The sequence below is a fragment of the Bombus fervidus genome, chromosome 14 (assembly GCF_041682495.2).
Source record: "Bombus fervidus isolate BK054 chromosome 14, iyBomFerv1, whole genome shotgun sequence".
NCBI classification, from domain to species: Eukaryota; Metazoa; Arthropoda; class Insecta; order Hymenoptera; family Apidae; genus Bombus; species Bombus fervidus.
Window position 1 is genome coordinate 4,862,645 of NC_091530.1, and position 16,731 is coordinate 4,879,375.

The 16,731-nt window shown below is 44.9% G+C and overlaps 1 protein-coding gene across 2 annotated transcripts in view; it reads left to right on the forward strand.

The window, feature by feature from the left end:
• The first annotated feature begins 756 nt into the window (after positions 1–756).
• The window catches only part of Zfh2 (Zn finger homeodomain 2), a 399,771-nt gene continuing 383,796 nt past the window's right edge, over positions 757–16,731 (forward strand). The window contains exon 1 of one of the 2 annotated variants that reach the window (XM_072017175.1): positions 757–1,353. The gene's annotated coding sequence lies outside the window, so the exon portion shown is untranslated. The remainder of the gene's footprint in view (positions 1,354–16,731) is intronic. The other variant, XM_072017174.1, reaches the window with a different exon arrangement.

Here is a 16,731-nt window from a genome sequence, read left to right on the forward strand (position 1 = left end):
TGTCATGCCGGATAAAATAACGGGCGGCAACTTTCCAAGCTGGCGTGTCGAGCGATCGAAGTTTCTCCGACGGGATCGGAGATTCGAGAAAACGCCGCGGTCGCGAGCAAAAGCGGGATTCTTTATATCTGGCTCTGTGGTTCTTGACATTCGGATGGGTGGCCGTATCGAACGCGAAGGAGGACCGAACAGAGAACAATTAAATCTCTCCGACAGCGTGTCGAATCGCCTTAAATTCAGCTCAGTCGCGTCTGAAACTTGGAAACTTTCGAGCTAAATGGCACCGCGCACTCGACGATCCTCGCCTCTTTCGATCGATCGGATCGATGTGACGAAACTCTCCGCGCATCGAATCGAACTCTGCTGAACGGGGAAGAGGAACGACGCGTACCGAATGGTCGAAGAAAGATCGAAAAGCGCGAGACGCGAAGTTGGCGAAAGGCAAGAAAGAAGCGCGTTCCTTTCCGCTCAGCTGTTCTGCGCGCAGACACGTGCGCGCGTGGTTGGCGGGGGCGAAGCGGTCTCGCGTGTGCGTGCACGAAGCTACGTGTGGGAGCACGCGTGTATACACGAGGCCGCGCGTTCTATATACGTGTACCGTCGCGGTCGGGATGGTCGCGCGCGTGTGCCTCTCCGTGGCAAACGTGTACATGCGCGTGTGCGCCCCCGACGTACGTGTGCATCCGCACACACGCGTGGCAGCGATCGCGCGTCTGTCTGTGTGGAGACCCAAACGAAGGGAGGCAAGCCAGTAAGCTCGGGCGCGCCGCAGCGGCGAGAGCAGCCATTTTACTCGAATCCGGGTGGAAAACGTCGCCGCGGTCAACGCGATCGAATGTAACGCGCTTAGACGTGGTTGTTTCGTCGCGGTGGTCCGTCGAGCGGACAGGTTGCCACGCTTTCTGGGGATATTATACACGTTGGCCGAGAGGATCGTCGTGCGAGTGCCGCGTCCAGGTGGACACACGGTCCTTCGCAGGTCGTACGGGCCGCATCGGGAGTTCTGCTGACAGGAGAACGTAGTTTCGCTGCGTGCACGTGTGCCACGGGGAGACAAGTGAGAGAGAACCGGTGAGGAAACGTGAGAGGGAGCCAGAGAGCGGTCACTCTCTCCGTCTTTGTCCGCGCTACTCTCGGTCCGTGTCGCTTTTCCTCTTCTTCTTCTTCCGCTGCTTCCCTCTCTCTTCGCCTCGCTGTCTGTTTCGGTGTCTGTCGCTCCTTCGGTGTGTTTCTCTTTGCCCCTCTGGTGGTACCTGCGTGTGGGTGCTCGCGAAGTCGCATCCAGAGACGTGGTCGCGCGAGTGCGAGCGAACACGAGGCCGAGAGAGAAGAAACGAGGGAGCGTAGCACGAGGTGAGGCCATTCGTTCTGCGCAGGACCGTTTAAATTCGCCGCCTGCTTTGCATACCGCGTTTTCGCCGGCCCTACTCTGCCACCATCCTCCACCCCCCTTCCTAAACCGGCTCCCCCCGCCTCCCATTACCCTCGGGACGCGCACACCGACACCCCCTGGTCGCCCCTTGCTTCCCGCCGACGTCTACCTTCCTCTCGCGACCCGCCCTTCGCGATTTTCCGCGACCAACCCCTTTGGGCCGCTCGTCGAATTTCGATGTTTCCGACTTTTCTTCAAGCGCCACTCGTCGTATTCCATCCCTTTTTTAAAACCTAGCTCCCTTCTCGTAGCGCCGCGGCCAAATCGCTCCTCGCGCGGAGAGGCTTTCACCACGTTGATGCGCGTTTGATTCGTTGTCACGAGGTTGACGAGTAATCGGGTTCTTTTGATTGATTTCGGAAGCTCGATCTTAAGAATCGCCTTACAAGCATTTGAAATTTCTTTGTGCTTGTTGTTTAGTTTGCACCGGAGTTGTAGGTGTTTGTTGATTTCGATACAACTTTCGTTAGGTCATAGGTCGACCGTGATAGCTTGCGTCGAGATAAAATTACGTAACCTAATTCGTGTTTACTCCATACTGCTAGGATCGCCTATGAATAGGCTACGATTCGGAGATACCTACTAGTTCGATTTAAGGATGGAAATGTTCCACATAATAATTTGCACAAATTGAAGTCTCATAGTTGTGATAGCTTCTAAAGCGTTCATTAAGCAACGGAAATCCTGGTTCAATTAAAATTCCCAGGGGCTGGCATCCTGGTTCGGTAGTTGAAATTGTTTTCGAAGACGACGACTAGTTACTTTTCCCGTGCAACGGCCACGGTAGACAGCATTGACCTAGAAATTCGCAGACAGTGAAGAGCATCGTTGGGTTTCAAGGACCGCGTTACAATCCCGTGGTGAACAGCGCGGAAGACTTTTCTGCCTCGAAGCGGAGTCTCGTAAAAATCCACGTCGACCAACGAAAAAAGAAACGAAAGGAAAATAAGAAGGAAATACGGCGCGGAAAGAAAGATCGGTATTCGTTTAGTTAACGAAACTTTTCCTACCTTTCTATGCTGCTTTAGTTTAAAATCATGTAACGCGTTGGGTATTTCTTAATTTGACGTTGCAAGAATTCAAGAGGGAGATAAACTATGCCTCGTGGACAAACGCTTGCAGCTAATTGCATGAAATTTCGAATAACACCTTGGACCCACCGATTTACCACGTAGATCGCTAACTATATATATTTTAACGCGAGTATACGATGCTGAAAACTCGCTGGTTGCACGGCGGCGTTAATGCTGTCTCACGTAATGAGCGACTTGGCTCCAACGGGCGCATATTTTCTTTTACGATGCCTAAATATAATCTTAACGATGTTCTTATAGCCTAGACCAGTCGCAGCTTCGAGAAATCCGAAATTCTGCGAGGCCTCGATCCACGCGTTCAGCAGCTCGACCCGAGCTGGTTGCGTCGCGACGAAAAATTCTTCTTCCATCCTATCCTCCTTTTCCTGCACGTACGCGTAACACTTCGTCCATGAATCTGTCCGTGTGTTTGCTTGATCGTGCCTGTCATTGTGAACGTTGTGTCCCTTTCAAACAAGCAGATTCCTTATCGCGACTATCGAATTCGAGCCGAACGGTTTGCCTTTGAAATTTTTGGCAAAACGTTATCTACCAAGCAGATCGTTCGTAAGTTCAATAAAGAGACAATGACCGTTTGTTTGAAGATAGGTTGCCCGTAGAGCCTCTCGCTTCGTCCGATCACGAACTGTCTGATTATACGCTAGAATGTTCTACTTACGATTACGCCGATTCTCCTTGTTATATAAGTTTGTGTGCTACAAATAAAAATTTGTTCGAATCCTCCGACTTTAATCGTGTGTCTGTCAGTTTACTCAACCCGCCTGTACTCACCTTTGGACACTAACGTCATTGTTTCACGCGGACAATACGAAATAAGTATTCCTAAAATATTCCTCTGTTGCGAAAATTAACCGCTTAGGTAGGATCAAGTGGAAGGTTTTTATTTCACACACAATTACGATCCACGTTGCGTCATCGAGTTTGAATGTTTCACGCGGTCACAATGAAGCATAGAACGATCGGTATTCCTATCGCGATTCCATGAAAACGTATCGTACGCAAGAAGCCGGATTCCGGATTAATAATCTACGTAGAAATTAAATCTTTTTCCCTGTTGGGGGCCCGTTGACCGAATTATCGTTTTATCCGCGTTTCTTCGGCATTTTTCTAGCCGTCCCCCCTTTTTCCTGCGTCGGTCGCGATTAACGATCGTAGTCACGTACGGCCAAGCCGACTGTCGATCGTTCAACGATCGTCACGTGTCAGCCGATTTTCCCATAAAACCTACGGAACGACTTTCGATCGATGCCAATCAACGATTATTATCCGCGTGCCCGGCGATCTTCGCCAGCGTCGGGCCTCGATCTTTTCACGATCGCGTTAGATCGTGCTACCTTGCGAACCTACGATTATCTTCATCGCGTTCGATCGTGCCACGAAAAACTCACGCTTCATGCGTTCGCCGATCGTTCTACAACGTTCCTGGTCTCTTTCTATGATTTTGCTTTTTTTCGTCGTTTATTGGTGGCGTGTGGATCGTAATCTTCGGCAGCATCGAAAAATTCTAGGGACGAATTAAATTCCTAGGTAATTGTTTCCTGAAGGATTCGGCGCACAGATGTACTAGCAGTATATTTAACGATTTATTGGATCTTGCTTTTGTCTTCCAATGTTCCGTGTATGTACCGTGAATGGCTTAACAATTTCGGGATTATTTTGAAATTAATATTTCTAGAAAGGAATATCTAGACGACCATCGTTGCTCCTCGCCGAGAAGATACGGCCAATTAGATTGTGCCAGTAGATTATGTGTATCGGCCAGTTATTTTAACAGAAATATTGATTTCTTTCACGAGTCTTTGTTTTTCTCCAAAACTCCCATTTTATACAAGTTGAGGTACTTTTACCGACAACTCGCTATAATTCTATGCTTACTTCTAGAGGGAAATTAGGCAGTAAACTAAGAGAAATTCCAACGCGATATAGAATAAAAAAAATCACACGTAGATATTACCAGTAGTTTCATATTTTCCTCTTGAACGTACGAAACATTTGAAAGTTAGAAAGATACGTACACAATGGACATGGACTAGACACTAAAATCACAGTTACGTTTCAATTCTACTTCAAAAACAATTTATCTTCATACTCGGTTTCGTAACACGGTCGTGTTGTTACGGCCATTCGTGGCTGAACTATTTGACAATCGATTAAGCAGACGTTAGGTCGTGGTTTTAACATCAATTAGCGCGCGATCGTATTTCTTTATCGCCCGTCCATTACGGTTCCCCGAAGCATCGCAATTTCGCTGACGGAACAGCCCCGCGCGTCCGCTTTTCCCTTTAATTGTCGTGGCAGCTCCGCGAGGAACTTTCATTTTTTTCTCCTTTCTCTTCTTTTTTTTTTTTTTATTATTATTCTCCCTCTGCTCGTGCCTCGCAGTGACATTTGCGTGTGCCTGGACGGGGGTACGTTCGCATCGACACGCTAGACGACAATTAACTCGACAAACCGTGCAACCGCCGTCCTCTCGTCCCGCCGTCACTCGATCGGCTCCCTTTCTTGCAGCCGGAGAGAGGGTGTAAACCCGTCATTATCCTGATTATGCTTCTATGCCGGCTAATCACAAGCTGTCACTCGTGTTATTGTTTCACTATGGATCATTATTTCTTTTTCCTTCTATTTTCACCCCTTTGCCCTCCTCCTCCCCACGATCGCGTTCTACCGGACGACGTTCCTTTCAGTCGCCCCCGTCGATACGACAACGGTTCGTTGCGACCCGCTTGATCCTACGCGGTTGATCTTCGACGCGAAGGAGTCCATTAAGCGACCGGAAGACCAAATCTATGGATGTATATCTTTGAAAGAGACACATTAATCGCGTGGCGTAAAGGCTAATGGAGAGGGCTCCATTTTCTACCTTTTCTAGTAACTTTTGCTTTTGAGATTTTACGATAATATCTGCGTAGATCGAGTGATTGATCGCCGTACTATGAAATGTAGAAAATTGGCTGCTTTTGTCCGTATATTGATTGTAAATTATAGCGTATGTATAGCGTGACGGTACTAGATGGAATAATTGCGATAGAAATGAATTTCGGATTTTTTTTTAAATTACCGAAGGTCCTTGCAACTTTTATCTAATGTTACTTCTTTCGAACTGGTAGAAATTTAAAAGACCCTCGATATTTCTTCGATCTTTCCCTTTCAAAAATTTCAATAATCTGTTTGTTTTAAAAAGCGTCACTGCAGAAACCTGTTCGATCTGTTCATTGTACGTTATATCACGATCGAAATACAAAGGGTTAATACGTGTCGTATTTAGATCCTCCAATTTCAAGCATTCTTCGCGTATACAAAATTCACTCTGTATATTCGTCGCGAACCACCGCATCCATAATACGCTTGGTCGTACAAAAGGAGCGACTCCAACGAGACAGAACGTTGGATCGTGTGGACGTAACGCGCGATAATCGCGTACGAATTCCCGCACGTCGGCTTTCCCGGTGACTTCTGTTAGACTTCTAACGAGAGTGAGCGGTTGGTTTTGAAAGAGAGCAATAGATATGACCTCGGTGGGGTAGAGGGAAGGCGATAAAACGGCTGGCAGGATGAGCGACGAGTCGCGCGGCGTGAGCCGAGGAGGAAAAAGGGAGCGAGCGCGGTCGGTGGCACGCGTACGGGCGCGAAAGAGACGGGAAAATATAAAATAGCGTGCGACGTGTACCGGTTAGACTATATGCTCTAATTTTAGGCGATTGCCTCGCTCCCTCACCCGAGGATTATAATTAGATACAAAAATACCCGACCGCCACCCACCCATCCAACCGACAAGCCGACATGTCGAGCGAAAGCGCGGGTGCGTTCACGGATCCCGGATCCGAAAGCGCGCTTGCATGAAGCGCCATTCGCGTTGTCGTGCTCGTGTTCGTGCTGTTTCCTTTGCTTTTGCTCGTAGCGCGCGCTTACCCGAGTTAGAGTACTGGCCGCCGTCACGAGTACTCAAGAATCGGCCGAGAAAACGCCGTTTTGCTCCACTTCGTCTTGTCCGGTTAATTATTCAAGCTGTAAAGCCGCCTGACTAATTGTTAATCTTGAATAATAGATAAGACGAGAGTGGGTCTTCTGCCTTACGCTTTTCGCTCGTTCGCGATCCATCCAACAAGCTTTCGTGGCTCGAGTAAATTATTCGCGTGAAAGTTTATGCGTCTTCCCTTGGAAAATTGTGAGTATCGAGGTTAAATGGCTTTGAAAGGTTAATTAGGCTCTGCGGAATATAGCAGCGAAGCTTTTACCGTTGTATTTGTTGCGACACGTTTTCTTAGAAGGTATAGATTGAGTTCCAGAGAAAACTTGACGTATCGAGCGGTACGCTCGCTATAACAACCGGCCGATAGTTATTTACGAGCCGGATAAATAATTAATTAACGTGACTCGAAAGGATTCAAAGAATGTAACAGCTGCTCTTGCCCGGGTACGCCACCGTTCACTCACCCCTCGTCGAGTCTAGTCTAATACAAGGCAGCGTGGCTCGTTTAGGATCGTGGTGGGGGTAGTCACCCCTAATGCAGGGGAGGTAATTATTATACGAACCAATCGATACTTCGATGAACGACTCGGTTCTTCGTCGAAGGAAAAAAAGCACGCCGAGCTTCTTCCATCGAATTGATTACGTTCCCAGGTGGAACCGCTATTTTCTTCTTTTGTCGAATGAACTTTTTGGAATACGGACTTTCTGCATCAGAATAGTATATTGGCAAAAAATATTACTCGCTTATCCTTCCTTTCTAGATACTTCTTCTTATATCGTATGATATTCTGATATTCTTTCTATATAAAAATAATTTTTATACAAAATCACATACGAAGTGGGATAATCGTTTTTAATTATTTTTATAGGGGAAATTTTTCAGCAATTACAAAAATATTATATTTATTCGCGTATGCGCATTCAGCTTTGAAAATCTAATGTATGTACATAATAAAAACGAAAAGAACGATTTGGCACTAAATAATAAGAAGTTGTTAAGGAAAATGTAATTAAATAGCGTAGCCACGATGAAAGTTGTAAGAGAAGAGTCAGATTCATCAATGCTTTTTTCATTTTTATCGTATTATTTTTACGATCGTCGAGTATAATACAAATTCCCTGGATTCGCGAGTAAACTCGACAGAAAAACATCTCGTACGCGGTTTAAACACACGTTCGATTGCACGAAACGAGCTCGTGAACGAGCGTTTGCAAACTTGTACGCGCCGTCCGCTCGAGCCAGCGAAACTATTAATAATGCCAATAATTACCAATTATTTTTAAATGCCAAGAGGCCACAGTTAATTTCGGCACGTGAGCTCACGCTCTCCCACGCCGGCGTCTCATATTCATGCACAATACTTAAATATGCGCCGGTTGGTCGATTTTACAAATACATATCATTTAAATATTGGTGTACATAGCATTTAAACGAAACTTCGCCTAGCTATAATACTCTCGGTCCCGATTAGTCAATACGTACGGTAATTTGGCCGTGATTCAAACCTTTCATCCACAAACGTCTTACACTTTGTATGTTTATAATATCGCTAGTTTTCCATTGAGATCGTTGTTGAAAATAGCCTGGGCGCATTTAAAAGTCACGCTTCAGACACTGCGGCCTTTCTTGCTCGACAAACAATGTTAACCAATGAGATATTTCAAGCCTTCGCGTCCCGGATTCTTATTACAGTTCGCACTGTTCCAGCCATAAAACGCGTTTTCTTCGAACGATATTTTGACATTTTGCCACTATTTAACGTTAATGTGCTACGAGATCACGCGCCATAAGATTAAATTGCGGCGTTGACCAACTTGTTAATACGTCACTTTGAAATCAAACAACTCGCACGTGAAAATTTCAAACTATATCGAAGATTAACAAGTTTATTAACCATATTAACTCGTTCAACTTTGTTAACGATATTCAATCCCAATACGACGAGTTAACTTACAGACTGTCTTTTGAAACGTATGTGCGCGATTACGTTTGATAATACACCGAAGGAGAAAAAGAAAACGACGCAAATGGGTCGAGAGGGGAAACTTCCAAAATTCGGATACACAGAAGCTGTTTAAAACAGGCTTTTCCGAAAGACACTGGAACGTTGGTACGCAGAATAGGTTAGGTTTCGTATAGGATACTAAGGTGGACGGTCCCACAGGTCTGCTTGATTGCCGGTTAAAAGATCAGCGGAGTGTGACACGGCCGTTTCTCTCTGGCGGGCGCACACGCGTACCGGTGACACACGAGGACGAAGAAGAAGTAGGCGCAAGGGGAGGCGGAGATCGGTGGAGTAGAAGGAGGAGCACCCTGAGGAATCATGGTCTCTAATTTTTACGGTGTAGCCACATGCGCGCGTCCTGTGTCCCTATATTTACAAGTACAAGTAGCCGGTCATTAAATCCGATAATTAATCACAATCGTCTCTATTAACGGGGAAGGCTTAATTGCTGTTATCCACGCCGTGGTACGCTAGGAAAGGGGGTAGCAGGAAGGAGGCAGAAGGCGGAGGTGGGACCAGCCCAGGATGTGACTGAAGAATGGGCCCGTCGATCGTCCACCTGTCTTTTCTTTTCTTTGTGGCGAACGCTTCGTCTCTCGCTAGCGAAACCAACGATTTTATGGTTTAGGATGTGACGCCCCGCGTGAAATAAACGCGCCGTGACCTTCTCTTGCGTTACACCATTCCCACGTTTGGTTTGGTTTTCTTCCAGTGACGCTTCTTATAACATAAACGATACTTTGATACTTTGACGTTGATATTTTTGACAGTGGACAGTTATCTAACGAACAGCGTCAATTTACATCGTTGATCTATAAATCAGATTATACGCTGTGTTAAACGTTTCTAAATTTTTAATTCAAGCATATAGGGTGTATTGATCATTTTGACTACCTTCCCTCCAGCTGATCAAATAGTTAATTCAATACGAGATTGCCTTACCACAACTTTACCGTAGCTTCTCTATAGCTTTACCATAAATATTAAACGATACTAATAGAAAAACGTATGAGAGACCATGTCGCACGAAACACGTGAAAATAAACTTCATTTCTATGATAATACGCCGAAGCTTTCGAAGCTGGTCTGAAAGAAACGCGGTAAAAGGACAATCGTAAGAGCCGGTGAAACCAGCACACCCGGCGGAATCCTGGTTCGATCGTGACGGAAGAATTCGATGGAAAGAAGTTGAATCTGAAAAGTCTGGACTAAGAGCAAGCGCTGGATCGATTGCAAATTGCGATAGCACCGTAGCCGTTGTATGGCTAACCTGCGCAAAAGCAGAGCCAGGCTTCTCGGTGACATTCGATCCACGCCGCTAATGTACGAAATACAGTGGCACACGACGTAAAGTCATTTTGATACACTTTAATGCACGGAAGCTACGGTATAGTGTTTACGTTCACCTAACTCTCACGAGGTAACGTGGAAGTTGTACGAGTGGTAGCCGGCTGTGGCTCGCTCGGAGGAATATGGCCATGCTGCCCGAGCATATATCCACCATGTATACATGTACGTGTTTCCAGACGCTGGTGGAATCGGCACGAATACCTTGGAACTATCCGCACACCGACGTCGATGCCTCGTACACGGCCATCTACTTACTTTAGTGGTCAGCGCGGAAGAAAAGAATTAGTTAGACGGGGGCGCGTCTCATCTAGGTCACCCACACTGGCTCCCAGCCATGCCCGACACTTACGTATCGCATATACATAGACGTACACACGTATTACACATACACACACTCGAGGAGCCTCATTACGGTGCCACGGTGGCGAGGGGTGTGCAGCAAAAGAGGCGAGCGTTAATTAAGAACAGACTCGCCACCCTCTAAGTAAGGAGCACTGACCAACCCCGTTCCCCGTCTTCCCCTCCACGAGCAGCTTACTTCCTACGTTCGACTCGCCTCTGCCCGCTTCATGCTCTCGCCTTCGCCGTGGCCTCACACCCTTCCCTAACCTTCATTCTGTAAGAGGAAAAGCCGAGGATTGTGTAAGAAGACGGAAAATGAGGGAAATACGGGAAACGTGTAAAGAAGGAATCGAAGGTAGATGAGACTAGAAAGGGTGAAAAACGGTGGAGGGAGATAGACACGCGGTGAATTAGCCGGAAATCTTGTATAATATTGCACAGGCTCGTCCCTGGAGAATATTTGTTTATATCGCAGTTTTCTTAATACGCTCGTCGTTAGAACATTACGATATTTTTTGATGTTTTCGTTTAAAGTAGAGTGGAAATAATACTTTTAGAAGCTTCGACGCTTTGTAACTTTCAGAAAAAGATAGAAATTGTCCTAACTACAATTAACTTAATTCCTTGGTTTCTAACGACGTCTTTGACAAAGTATGTGGCAACGTGCAAAAGGTATAATCTGACGCTAAAACATAGCGTAATTTACAGTGACACAGTTTTCATTTTTTCGAATTAGTCCGTTTAATCGACCAAATACGTTATGAAGGTTTTCACGTAATCGTCGATTCGTTGCGTTATAACAAGAAAAAGAAACAAGAGTTGCATCTTTGGAAGCTGAAGAATCGCGGTGAAACATAGTGGAAGGATGATCGGGGGATCTCATCGTGACAACACGGAGGCACACATGTTGCGAGTATCGCACAATGGCAGCTCCTCTTAGGCCAAAAAAAAGTCACCCAACTGTTCATCCCCTTCTGAGCGTTATAAGCTCCCCCAACCAAGGGTGAGCCGTGGCCGATTGTTTCCAACAGGTTTGCCAGCTTTTGTTTCAGTCCGTTCTCATGCGCGCCGGAACTGGTCATTGCTCGAACCCTAAAAACGGTTGAACAATGACCTTCACGGCCGTTACATTGCACTGCAATAACGACCCCTATTTCCCAGAGTTCCGAGAGAAAGAGAGAGAGACAATGCGTAATCTCGATAGGATGGGGACTCATTCCACCGCTTTAAATGCTATGCCATCGGCGTTTAATCGTCGATTTTACTCGTTTCACGCGACCTTCTGTTACCGTTGCAATCTGTATAGAAAGCACGCGAATGAATATTTTGAAAATTAGTTTACTTCCACGATTTGATAGTTTTGACATATTATACTTATTTTTTTTTTTTTACCTTACGATATATCGCAATCTAGTTATACATAAATGTGTTTACACCTAACTTATTGATATATCAATGTTACGATACATATTTTTGTGGCCACCGTAAATTAACATCGAGAATGGATTTGACGCATAGAAGTAACGGAATTGTTTTTAACGAACCGTTTATCACACAATCGTAGAGTTAAATGATTTTCATCCTCTGTACGTAACAAAATAATAACTCCACCTTTCGCTAATCTACCTACCATTGCTGGCAATGTTACACGAACAATTTGGTACGTTTAAAGAAGAAACTGTCGTGCTCTCTTAAGTTCATGCCTTGGAGCGTAAAGAGAAGCAAATCCGCTCTCGTGGCGAGGACAGTTCGAATTTGTTTCCAACAGAAATATGCTTCTCATGCGTTTTAATAGCTGTCCCTTTAGTATACCGGTGGCCTGAAATTCCGCGCAACTTCTTCATTTATTTGGCGGAAAGAACGGCTTAATGAGGCGAAAGGCTGACCCGTCTCTCTCCCGTCTATTGGCAGAGGAGAGAACGTCGCGTCCCTTATGTAATTGTTCGTCTCATCGAAGGATCTTCCACATTGTGGTGGACAGCTGGTTCCGCTCCGCGTATTTATGTGCATGGGAATCGACTGAAATGACGTTAACTGCTTTCTCATAATCGCGTTGACTTACGTGACGTCCGCACGTCACGACCATTACGATAAAACATTTCGCTCGTGTATGCATTGTGCCAGAATTATGCATGCCGAGGAATACGTGATTTCCTGATTTTTGTGCGCACACAATGAAACGTATTCTACCCGCGAGTCACCGGGGCTCGCTTGTTACCAGCGTGGCGCTTCGTTAAAATTTGCTCGTATTACGGATCGAATGATTCGACGGAAACACTTTTACGACATCGACGAAAGTTTTGTCCACGGAAGAATAAAATAGAACTGTAGGTTTCATAACGAGGCACGTATTATGAAAAGTATTTTCGTGAAAAGACTTTTGTCGCCGTGCAGATGTATTAATATCTTATAGGCTTTAATTTATTTTAATCGATGGAGCAACGATCAGTACTTTATACAATCTCTCATTGTTCCAGTAAATTTTCTTTCCACCTAGTTGATGTTTAATGTTTAAGATTTATCCGAATCGTTTTCTTGCGAATAGGGTAAGCAGAAATTTACTATACGCGCTGTATTCGTATGTTATATCGACAAACCTCGTTAGGACGTCGTTTTATTTACACGAATAGCGTCCAATAGTATTTATTGCCATCAACGACAAATTCAACGTATCAAATTAACGACGGCATGCCTATCTAAATACAGCGTTTGAAATAAATTATAGCCTTTATGTTTGATAGAACAAAAACATATTCAGAAGTTCTCTTTCAACGAAGTGCATACTTCGCTCATTCAGAAGTGCAATATCATCAATGTGCAATGCTACCTCACTTGGAAAAGTAATGTATTTGCTACGTCTTCGCAGTGTTCGATAACTTTCCAACATCCACCCACAGACGATGAGAGGAAGAATGACTTTCATGGCCCTTCAAAATAATCTTCAATCGGCACGACCTCGACGACTTTCTATGACCTTCAAATGACTATAGATATCAGCTAATGTAACGTAATTATTATTTCACGTTGATTGTAATAATATTTGTTCGAAAAGTCAGTAGTATCGAACAATTCAAACATAAATTCCTTTAAAAACGATTATTCAACGATCATATTCGAAAAATAATTATATATTAATGTAAAAAAGATCTAGAAACAATTATGACCGCTTATGTAGCTTGCTAATTCTCCAAAACTACTATCGCATCTTCGATGAATCCAACTATCCAAGATTTCTCTCTTTGTATTCGTCAATTCGCTGACGCTAGCTAGTTGAGAGGCACTGGGCGTGGAAGGCGCAAGCAGACAAATCCGCAAATTAAACAAACACCTTATTGACACGCTGATCCTTCGGCATAGAGGTATTCCTGGACCTAAAGTCTGTCGCGTGGGTGAGAAAGACAGAACGGAGAAACGATCGTCACCGTTCTCCCTCTCCCACGAGTCGTCGGGATAAGAAAGGCAAGGGGCGAGAAATCAAAGAGAGAAAAGGACGGAAAGAGACTTGGCAATCCGAATGAACGAACTACACCACATACAGGGTCTTAGCGGGACTTAACGAATATTGCCGTCGATATCCAGAAGCCCCCCGTACGACTCTTCTTCTTCTCCGTTCTTCTTCTTCGTCTCCTCATCCTGCTATCGAACTCCCTTTTGTCCCTGGACGGTAAGACGCGTTACCGAGCTTCGTCGCTCGATTCGACGAACGGCCGGGTTAATTTAACGCGCAAGTTAATTTGTTCCCTGAGATTTCGTATTCGAGGTGATCCCGACCGATGGTCGATTCAATATCTTTCTAGTTCTCAAATCCTTTCGAGCATTTGGCTAATCTAAAATTTGCCAGGACGAAAATGTTCTCTCCGTGGGTCGAGCTGTAACGCTTAAAAGGAAGGGTAAAACTGACTTTCTGGTATAGAGAGATTTGAAAATCAATTCTTATTGAGATGGAATTAAACAATGCGGATAGTGTCGTCGTCGATAAAATTTGTCAAAATCGTCGCAAAATTAATCCTTTGCAAATTAATAAAGAGGATGGTGTTTTTTAGTCGCTACCGTCAGTTCTGCCGTACATTTGATAGGAAAATTTCCCAGTAATTGGTCGATTCCGTGCAAATTGACTCCAGATTGCCACGCATCGTCCCATACCGTTCGAATTCGTCACACTCCGTGATTAATGTACCGAGATTACAAATAAATTGCTGAAATGTATGATGCTTAAAAAGACAGGGGAAAAAAAGGAACGGTACGGGAAAAGAAGCAGAAGAAGCCGGCGAGAAAACAAGGAACGCAGGCTCGAGGAGGATTACATCGAATTACATGGAACGAGGACAATAAAACATCTCGGTTTCGCGTTCAACAGAAACGAAGGCTCCCAGTTATTTCGTTACGCCACTGTTTTCTCCTACGTACGTACAATGGACGAGAAGAATCGTGGTCGGATGGTTGGAAAGAGTCGGACGACAAGGCAGATAAATTAGTGCTAGTAATGAAGACTGAGTCCGGCGCCTGATTAAACAAACACAGGGAAACACAAATAAGTGAGAGAAGCGTGAGAGGGAGGAAAGGTGAACGCTTAAAGGGAGCGAAACGCACGAAGGAAGAAAGGAGAAAGAACGAATGGGTGGCGGAAAGAAGAAGAATCTGCGAGTCTTGCTTTAGACCTTGTCTTATTTTGCCTCTAATTAACTAAAGTAGCGTAGTAAGCACGCCCGAAGACATTGCCGGTGACCTCTTTTTTTTCCTGCCACGGTGTCTCTCACCTTTTCTCATTTATCTTGTTTTTTAAGCCTATTCCCGTATCCACCGATGCTTGTTGTCGGAGACGCCGCCGCCGAGGCCATCGACGACGACGACGACGACGACAAAGACGGCGACGAAGACGACGACGAAGACGAAGAAGTCGACGAAGACGACGACGACGACGAAGACGACGACGACGACGAAGACGACGACGACGACGACGACGACGACGACGACGCCGATGATGATGACCGTGTGTCACACGCTAGCCATTCGTAGAACGAGCGTTGTTTCATTTTCGACGCACGTCCTCAAAATGAAAATGTATGAGCGTGTATAATACATAGAGAATAGTTTTCGAGCGGGTCCGGTTAGCGGAGCATGAATCTCATCGAGGCACTCAAGGCTAAAGCTCTCGAAATTACGCGGGATGAATTAAAAATAGCGGTCACTAAATCGTGAAAACAAAATCCGGCCGGATTTATGGACGCTTTTTGAGGTTTCCAGTCACGAGCTATTAGTCGTGGACGTTTGCGAAAAATACCGAAAATAATCATCGGTCGTTACATGCTCGCTGGGGCTGACCAACTACCAACAGGCTCACGGATGAACGATTCTTTTTTAGTTTCTCCTTTTGCTCGGAACGCTTGTAAATTTGATTGTTACGGAAATATACGTATGAATAACGCGAGTTGAGCTATTAAGAGATCGCGAACAGTTGTTGCAGAAGAATTCATCGAGAGTCAAAGTCTACCGATATCGTGGTAGGATCGATATAAAAATAACGAAACTTTTTGCATAGAGGATAATATTTGCAGGTTGCGAGTACAGCGATAAAAATTCTTTAGCTTCGACGCAGAACAATGATCCAAGAAATTAAAGATAGGACAAGGTAAAAGAAATACGTTGTTGAAGTCGATGATATATTAAAGACTACGAATTTAATAGTCAGCCTATGTTGTACCGTTTGTGTCGAACCAAACGAAAGATTTTTCGTTATTATTTACTAGTACTAAAACGTGAGATCCAAAAATAATATGGACACGCCCTTCTCGTTCTCTTATATATTAATTAAATATAAATATATCTGCTCTTAAATTTTCAGTAATAATTTCAGTGCATCTCAGAACATATTTCGTCCTCGTGATAACCTTATGCGATAGTCTTTTTTTTTTGTGAGGAATTTGAGAAATGTAAAAAATCTATTACAATAGGGCGATATATTGCTATAGTTGAATACTCCTAGCAACTACAATAATCAGAAAATCAAAAGAACAGACTCTGTGTGGAGACGGTAGAGACGGGGCAAAATTTTCGAAGGAAGGAAAAGAAGACGCCAGGTGGTCGCCGGATGATGTCCGCCGCCGGCGTATCGTGATGCTTGCGATTCAAATTATTTGTAATCCTCATTTTTTTAACTGACCGCCAGAGAGAGCGAATTAGCGTTCGTAACGCGTGGGTACTACACGGCCGAACGCGATCCAGCACGATGAGGACGCTAGGTGAAAAAATAAGCTTCGACGATAATAATTATTATCGAACCGGCCGCGAAATCTCCGTGGTCTGCCGCCTCCGGAGCCGGGGTAAAAAAGATACGAATCCGTGACGTTGGGCCGCCAGGCAAGGACGTTCAAGTTTAAACGAAAATAAAAATTCCCCTGTCCGATACTAATTATAGAATACCGCTCATCGAGCAAACGCCGCTTGAATTACCGATATACGGTGCGCCACTGAATTATACCGGGTGTTTGTAGGTGAATGAATTTAACGATGCGATGTAGACTAAATCTCTACGTAACG